The sequence below is a fragment of the Microcebus murinus genome, chromosome 6 (genome assembly GCF_040939455.1).
Source record: "Microcebus murinus isolate Inina chromosome 6, M.murinus_Inina_mat1.0, whole genome shotgun sequence".
Classification (NCBI taxonomy): Eukaryota; Metazoa; Chordata; class Mammalia; order Primates; family Cheirogaleidae; genus Microcebus; species Microcebus murinus.
In genome coordinates this window covers 73,231,218-73,240,070 of record NC_134109.1, presented here as the reverse complement: position 1 = coordinate 73,240,070, position 8,853 = coordinate 73,231,218, and positions in this window count along the sequence as shown.

Sequence of the window (8,853 nt, the reverse complement as noted above, 5' to 3'; positions counted from 1 at the left end):
TTGTAATTTAACATAAAAATAAAACTGCCTTTGTATTGCTACTTCTAAATGTATACAAATCATACAATTTTAGTTATTAAAAAGTGCAGGTCAATTTCTTCACTGATACTTTTCCTATCAATAAAATTGATTTTTTCCCCCTTCGGGCTCAATGAAATTTGATTTTTTTTAAGATAGGGTCTCACTCTGTTGCCCTGGCTAGAGTGCAGTGGCATGCATCATCATAGCTCACTGCAACCTCAAACTTCTGGGCTCATGTGATCCTCCTGCCTCAGCCTTCCACAGTGCTAGGATTACAGATGTGAGCCACTCACTGTGCCTGGCAAGTTTGGTTTTTTAATAAAAAGTACAGCCCCCACATTAAAAAAAAAAATCCCTATACCAGTGCCTGTGTACAAAAAGGTGATTTGCTGTTAGCCTTCACTGTGGGTGGTCTCCCAGGGAATCTACTCCTGTGGCCATTCCCGAATTCTCTCCTGAGTGAACGGGCAGCTGAATTAGCTTTCCTGCTTCACAGCCCCCTCTCTAAGACATACAGAATTATTCAGGGACAGTGTGTAGAGTAACCCAGACTCATAAACACCCACTCATGCAAAGTCCTGTGTACATTTCTTTGTAGCAGAGCAGGAGAGGTACAGTGGAGCTTTGCTTGACAAGCCAGAGAGGACTTTGACAGGTGGGGTGTTCCAGACAGAGGGGGAAGTGAAAATTAAGTTCCAGGACCTCCATTTATCCTGATTTGAGTGGAGCAAAGAGCTTGGGAGATTAGCAGGAATGGAGACTGAAAAGGTATGTAGGCATCTGACAGGTTGTGAATACCTGGAATTATCAAGCAAGGGTGTTTGGAGGCAGTGAGGAGACAGGAAAGACTGCTCAGCAGAGGAGTGACTGAGTTATGTCAGTACTTTAGAACAATGGATCTGTCACCAGGATATAGGATGGCTAGGGAGAGGGAGGGAAGGAGAGAGGACTGATGGCAAGAACCTCAGGTATAGCAGCACTATAGTTCAGTCTGGAGCTTCAGGGAGCCACAGCATTTACTACATTGTGTGTCATTCTCACTGATTTGGACAGATGCTGGGCCTGATAGAGGACAATGCTTGAAGGGACTTAAAAGACAGTAATAGCTCATCCATTCCATAAGTACTGACATTCTGCCTTCTCCAACTTCCTGTGCAAGCTGTGGAAGGAAATAGCAGCGGTAGGAAATAGTTCAGATAAGGCAGCAGCAGTGGAAATGAGCACATCTTGCTCCTGGTTTACAAGATTCATGATTGTTTCAAACACCACTACAGTACAGATGCCCTGCTTGGTGGCAGAAGCAGCAATTTTGTTTGGGTTTTTTTGAGGGGTGGAGGGTGGGAGTGGTAGGGAGGTATTGAGTGGTAGAGGATCCTGTTGTTAAGACAGTTTGTTTCTGATACATCTGCAGTTCATATTTACAACTCTACAGCTGAGAAGCAGGTGAGCCAACACATTTATGATAATGTTTGATATTTATAAACTTTCAAATCTGAATCTCTAGAGACCATCTCCCTCCTCTGCCAACTACATTTCCCACAATTAGGATATACTATCACCAAGTGGAAGATGGTAGGGGGCTGCGTGTTAGATTAACTTTGTGCAGGTCTCATCTCTATTGGAAGCCTAGATCACTACCTTTGGGCTCTTTCTACACCATTTTTACCTTAATTGCACAATGAGAATAATAGTACTCTCCTCTCAGGGGATGTTGGGAAATAGTATAACCCACATAGAACACCTACTACAGTGCCTAGTGCAGTGATTGTGTTTCTTTCTGCAAAACACCCCCAACCCCTAACTTACCTGTTCAGGGATTTATCCGATACAGAAGAACACAATATGGTTAACTGCTGTGTTGGAAAAGGACAGTCCTGGAATTAGACCAGCTGGTGGTGGTGGTGGTGGGGTGTGTGTGCGCGTGTGTGTGTGAATGCTCAAGGGACAGACAGACTCACTGTAGTGCTGATGGCCTGGTAATCAGAACAGGGTAACTGAAAGGTACGATCATGTGCAAAACAAGTCTAATTATGCAATTGCTGGTGAGGGGTGGGATGAGGTGGGGCGACTGTTCAATTCAACTGGGCCGCATAACAAACAGGCAGATTGGAGGGAGTTCAAGGTAAGCAGGCAGGCAGGAAGGAAATGAAATGGGTCACCAGTTAGCAGGTTAGCAATCATCAGAAGCAGGACAATGTCCTTGGGAATGTGATTTGAAAGAGGAAAGCAGGTCCCTAGCCTCAAGAGATGGGAACACTAGAAAGATTACCAAGACTGGAGTCCCTGAATTCGCCAGGGAATAATCCTTCCTTGCCTCTTCCTAGCTTCCTTGGTTTATAGCTGCATCACTTTAATCTCTACCTCCATTGTCACATGGCCTTCTTCCCTGTGTGTCTATGTGACCTCTCTTCTTCTAAGAGAAGGTCTTATAAGATCCATCTGAATCTTACAAGGATACTAGTCATTGGATTTAGGACCCATCATAATCCAGTATGACCTCATCTTAACCAATACATCTGCAAAGACCGTATTATCAAATAAGGTCAGATTCTGAGGCTCTGGGTGGACATGAATGGGGGGGGGAGACACTATTCAACCCACTATAAGACTCTAAAAATAATTTAATTTAATCCACAAATCCTTAGAAGTGTAAATTGGTACATTTTAGAGGGCCTATTTGAACCTATCAACTTTTAACTGTATAAACTCTGTGGTAAGCAATCCTAATTGTCTGATTCTCCCATAGAACTTTGTCAACAAGTACCCAAGGATGTTCACAGCAACATTTTTTTATAATAGTGAAAAATGGAAACAACTTGAATGTCTATCAGTTGGAGACTGATTAAATTATCATATATTGATGCCATGTATGCTCTGCAACCTTGAAAAAGAATGAGGTAGATCTGTGTGACAGACATGGAAGACACTCAAGATAGATTAAGTGAAACAAGCAAGTAAGTGGACAGTGTTTATATATTCGTGTTTACATAATGAGAAATTAAACAACCCTACATATATGTGTATGTTTTAAGAGATGACTTTGTCTTTCAAGTACTAGAAAGTCCCTATTGTTTCCCTTCAACTCTTCTGAATCCCATTCATCTTCATATTGTTCTGCTTGGGCTGCCATAGCAAAATACTAGGTGACTTAAACAACATAAATTTATTTTCTCACAGTTCTAGAGGTGGGGAAATTCAAGATCAAGGTGCTTGGCTGGTTTGGTTCCCTGGTTAGGGCTCTCTTTCTGGTTTGCAGATGGCAGTTTTCTTACTGTGTTCTGACACAGCAGGGGTGGGGACTGGGGTGGGGGTGTGGCAGAGAGCTCTTTGGTGTCTCTTTTTATAAGGGCACTAATGCTATCAAGAAGAATCCACCTTCATTACCTCACCTAATCCTAAGAACTTCCCAAAGGCTCTATCTCTGAATACCATCACCCTGGGAATTAGAGTTTCATTATATGAGTTCTGGGCACACACAAACATTCAGTCCATAACAATCCTTCTTCAAAAGACTCCCATTATAAAACAATGTTTTATAAATGAACTGACTGAGGCTTTTAAAAATTAGCCCAGAGAACCTGGATTCATCAGTTGGATACTTGATGTAGAGACACTACAGCCCACTTTCGAGACAGCTAAAATTAATCACCAGAATGAATCCAGAGTAACCAAGCTTGGAGAGACCTGTTAGGCCATTAATGTATCATTATGACTCATGCTATAGTTGTTATTCTTACCCTTTAATGGGATCTGTGGGAATGGCAACCATCCCAGCTTCCTAAGCAAGTGTTAGAGAGAAGCTGCTATAATGGGAACTTGTTAAGAAGTGAATTGCACAACAGCCCTCCTAAAATGAAGAAAAGGTAATTAATTGCTAAGGAGAATAGTATTACTAATATCTTCTGCCAGCACTATACTACTAGTTTATGTCACCACTGATGGGCATTTCATGACACTGCAGCCATGAACCAGAAATTGAAAAAAAAAAAAAAAAGTGTAATCTTCACAGAAATAATGCAGTAACCTGACAGTAACTAGCAAGTGAGGAATCTTACAAAAAAAAAAAAAAATTGTTTTTCACTAAAGGGGTGTGAAATGCAAATAGTCAAGATGAAGAAAAAAGTTTCTTTTTGTTAAGACCCCACTACTGACACAGAATAAATTGCGTCATGGATAAAACAGTTTAAGGTGAACTTTTTCAGAAGGTACTAATAATAGTAGAGTTAAAATAATACAAGTAACTGAGATTTCTAATAGAAGCCCATTTTATTGAAGCTGAAATAGTCTCAGGAGCTTTTAGGGAACACTGGGCAAACTGGTTGAACCAGGAAGGATAGCCACTCAATTATTATAGAGACATTGTGAAATGCTATAAACCAAAAACTTAAGACATACCTGTAAAAGCTTTCCCCATCCCCCCAGAGGGATCCATTCTTGCAAATCTGCTTGTTTGAATAGGAAATTTCCTTGTTCAGGTTTCAATCTAAATGCAACTGGCCCAGGGAAGAATGGCATGAAATAGCTTCCTTGGCTCCTAGAAAGAGGTGGAAGGTAAAATACAAAAACAAACACAGACACTGTACAGGTGGCATAAATTATAAAAGTCAAGCAGGGCAATTTATGAGTTATGTATGGAATCTTGGTTTGGCTTTTTCTACTTTCCTTAATTAAAATCATATTTGCTCAAAGGTACAAAATAAGGGGAGTTTAATATTTATTTTACAATTTCAGTATTCTCATCATTTTCCAATTCAGATTTAGCTTAGTAGGAGGCATTCAAGGAAGCTTTCAAAATCTGTTTTCTTAAATTACTTTGTGTAAATTCAAACTTCGTTATTTTAGAGCAGCAAAACGCTTTAGGTCAGCTGTTCTCAATCCTTGTTGCATAGTAGAATCACCTGGACAGCCATAAAAAAATACTGATGGCCAGGCCCCACTCTAATAAAGGAAATAGAACCTTTGGAGGTGTGGCCCAGACATCAGTATTTTTAAAGGCTCTGAAGTTGATTCCCATATGTATCCAGAACAGAGAACCACTATGCTTCTAAGTGTAGAGTATGTTAGGTTATAATTAGTAATATTTATATTTCTCTAATTACAAAAGTAGTACCTGCACAATGCAGAGAACTAAGAAAAGTATGGGAAAGCATGAATTAAAAATTATCTGAAATCTCATTACTCCTTTATGTGTCTAATCATTTGAGTCTTGTTTTTCTATGAGTATATTTGCATGAAAAGAATAGTATGCAAATATGTTCTTTTTTAAAAACAAGTTTAATACATTTTAGAACTGGAAGGTACCCTTAGAACCCAGAAATCATTTAGTGTCAGTCTCTTATACATGATGAAATTAAGATCAAGAGAGTCCCAAACTCAAATAAATCAGGTGCTTTATTTGGAGTCAGGATTAGAATCGAGGTTTCCTTGTGGAAGACATTTACAAACTAAAAATTAAAAAAAAAAAAAAGAGGATCTAGGTTTCCCAGGATTATGGAAAATCTTATAAGAGTTTTCTTTTCCTTGCAAAATACAATTTGTGCAAAAACTTGAAACTTTAAAAGTTAAATTTCAATTTGAAACTCCATTTCCAAAAATAATCAATTATTTCTAATGATGTTCTCATAATGTTTTTAAAAGAAGTAGAGGTTTATAGGGAGGACCCTCACCTTTCTTCTGAAGAATTCTAGCATGAATAGAGCAGTTGCCCACATTGTGTTCTGTGGAACACTGATTCCATTTGATGTTAACAGGTGTGATGAGGGGGGAAAAGTTTCCTTACTCGGGTAGGTTGGGAAATAAAACAAAATTATAGGAGATTCTTTTTTTTTGAGACAGAGTCTCACTCCGTTGCCCGGGCTAGAGTGCCGTGGCGTCAGCCTAGCTTATAGCAACCTTAAACTCCTGGGCTCAAGCAATCCTCCTGCCTCAGCCTCCCAGGTAGCTGGGACTACAGGAATGTGCCTCCATGCCTGGATAATTTTTTCTATATATTTTTAGTTGGCCAATTAATTTCTTTCTATTTTTAGTAGAGATGGGGTCTCGCTCTTGCTCAGGCTGGTCTCAAACTCCTGACTTTGAGCAATCCTCCCGCCTTGGCCTCCCAGAGTGCTAGGATTACAGGTGTGAGCCACTGCGCCCAGCCATATAGGAGATTCTTTACTGGACCATTTCTCTTGGTTTTATTTATTTTTATTTATTTATTTATTTGAAACAGAGTCTCACTTTGTTGCCCCAGCTAGGGTGAGTGCTGTGGCATCAGCCTAGCTCACAGCAACCTCAATCTCCTGGGTTCAAGCAATCCTACTGCCTCAGCCTCCCAAGTAGCTGGGACTTCAGGCACGCGCCACCATGAGTGGCTAATTTTTTTTATATATATTTTTAGTTGGTCAATTAATTTATTTCTATTTTCATTAGAGTGAGATGGGGTCTTGCTCAGGCTGGTTTCGAACTCCTGACAATACAAAGATGTTCACAGCAACACTGGTCATAAAAGAAAAAGAAATTAGGAGACAACTTAAAATGTCCAATTATGGACATTTATGGTCCAATTATGATAAAGGTATACAACTGAATACAAAATCCAGTCAGCACAAATAACAATGCAGATGTAATGACATCATTAAAAACACATTTAAAAAACCGAGGCCGGGCATGGTGGCTCATGCCTATAATCCTAGCTCTCTGGGAGGCAGAGGCAGGTGGATCGATCAAGGTCAGGAGTTCGAAACCAGCCTGAGCAAGAGGGAGACCCCTGTCTCTACTAAAAATACAAAGATATTAATTGGCCAACTAAAAATATATAGAAAAAAAAATTAGCCGGGCATGGTGGCGCATGCCTGGAGTCCCAGCTACTCAGGAGGCTGAGGCAGGATTGTTTGAGCCCAGGAGTTTGAGGTTGCTGAGAGCTAAGCTGATGCCATGGCACTCTAGCCAGGGTAACAGTGAGACTCTGTCTCAAAAAAAAAAAAAAAAAAAAAAAAAAAACAAAAACCCAGGACACACTGCATATGTGGCGGGTACAATTTGATCTTACAACAAGCTTTGAAAGTGGGCAGATTATCTAACTTCTACATTGGAGAAGGTTGAAACACAATGGATTTGACTTGCCCAAGGTCACACAGTAAGTGGTGAAACCAGGATTCAAAACACTATCTGAATTTATGAAGAAGACCCCAAAGGATGGGCCGGGCGCGGTGGCTCACGCCTGTAATCCTAGCTCTTGGGAGGCCGAGGCGGGCGGATTGCTCAAGGTCAGGAGTTCAAAACCAGCCTGAGCAAGAGCGAGACCCCGTCTCTACTATAAATAGAAAGAAATTAATTGGCCAACTGATATGTATATAAAAAAATTAGCCGGGCATGGTGGCGCATGCCTGTAGTCCCAGCTACTCAGGAGGCTGAGGCAGAAGGATCACTCAAGCCCAGGAGATTGAGGTTGCTGTGAGCTAGGCTGACGCCACGGCACTCACTCTAGCCTGGACAACAAAGTGAGACTCTGTCTCAAAAAAAAAAAAAAAAAAAAAAAAAGACCCCAAAGGCAATCACAACAGCAACAAAAATAAACAAATGGGACCTGATCAAATTAAAAAGCTTCTGCACATCCAAAGAAACTGTCAAGAGAGCAACCAGACAACCCACAGAATGGGAGAAAGTTTTTGCAAGCTACACATCTGATAAACAGCTGATAACTAGAATCTATTTAGAACTCAAGAAAATGAACAAGAAAAAAACAACCCTATCAAAAAATGGGCAAAGGACATGAACAGAAACTTCTCAAAAGAAGACAGAACAATGGCCAACAAACATATGAAAAAGTGTTCAACATCTCTAATCATCAGGGAAATGCAAATCAAAACCACAATGAGATATCACTTAACGCCAGTGAGAATGGCCTTTATCAAAAAGTCCCCAAACAATAAATGCTGGCGTGGATGCGGAGAGAGAGGAACACTCCTACATTGCGGGTGGGACTGCAAACTAGTTCAACCTCTGTGGAAAGCAATATGGAGATACCTCAAAGCGATACAAGTAGATATACCATTTGATCCAGCAATTCCACTACTGGGCATCTACCCAAAAGATCAAAAGTCACTTTATGAAAAAGACAACTGCACTCGAATGTTTATAGCAGCACAATTCACAATTGCAAAGCTGTGGAAACAACCCAAGTGCCCATCAATTCATGAGTGGATTAATAAAATGTGGCATATGTATATTATGGAATACTACTCAGCTTGAAGAAACAATGGTGATATAGCACCTCTCGTATATTCCTGGATACAGCTGGAACCCATTCTACTAAGTGAAGTATCCCAAGAATGGAAAAACCAGCACCACATGTACTCACCAGCAAATTGGTATTAACAGATCACCACCTAAGTGGACATACAGGAGTAACATTTATCGAGTGTCAGTGGGGATGGGTATATACAACCACAATGAGTAAGAGGTGCAACGTTTGGAGGATGGACACACTTGAAGCTGTGACTTAAGGGGGAAGGGGGGAATGGGCAATATATGTAACCTTAACACTTGTACCCCCATAATACGCTAAAATTTAAAAAAAATTAAAAAAGAATAAAAAATTTAAAAAACGCCATCTGAATCCCAAGCCCAAAGTGCCACCTTGTCTTTGTGCATAATGGGGACAGAACTATCTTGCAGGGTTACTTTGCGAATTAAATAAAAAAATAAAAACAAAGTTCCTGGAACGCCGTGGACATTCAATACTCAGAACCTACTAAATGACCCGCTCAAGGTCACACAGCATCGAAGCTAGGATTAAACCCTGTATTTGAATCTCGAGTTCTTGGGAGCGCCTGGCAGGTTAAGAAG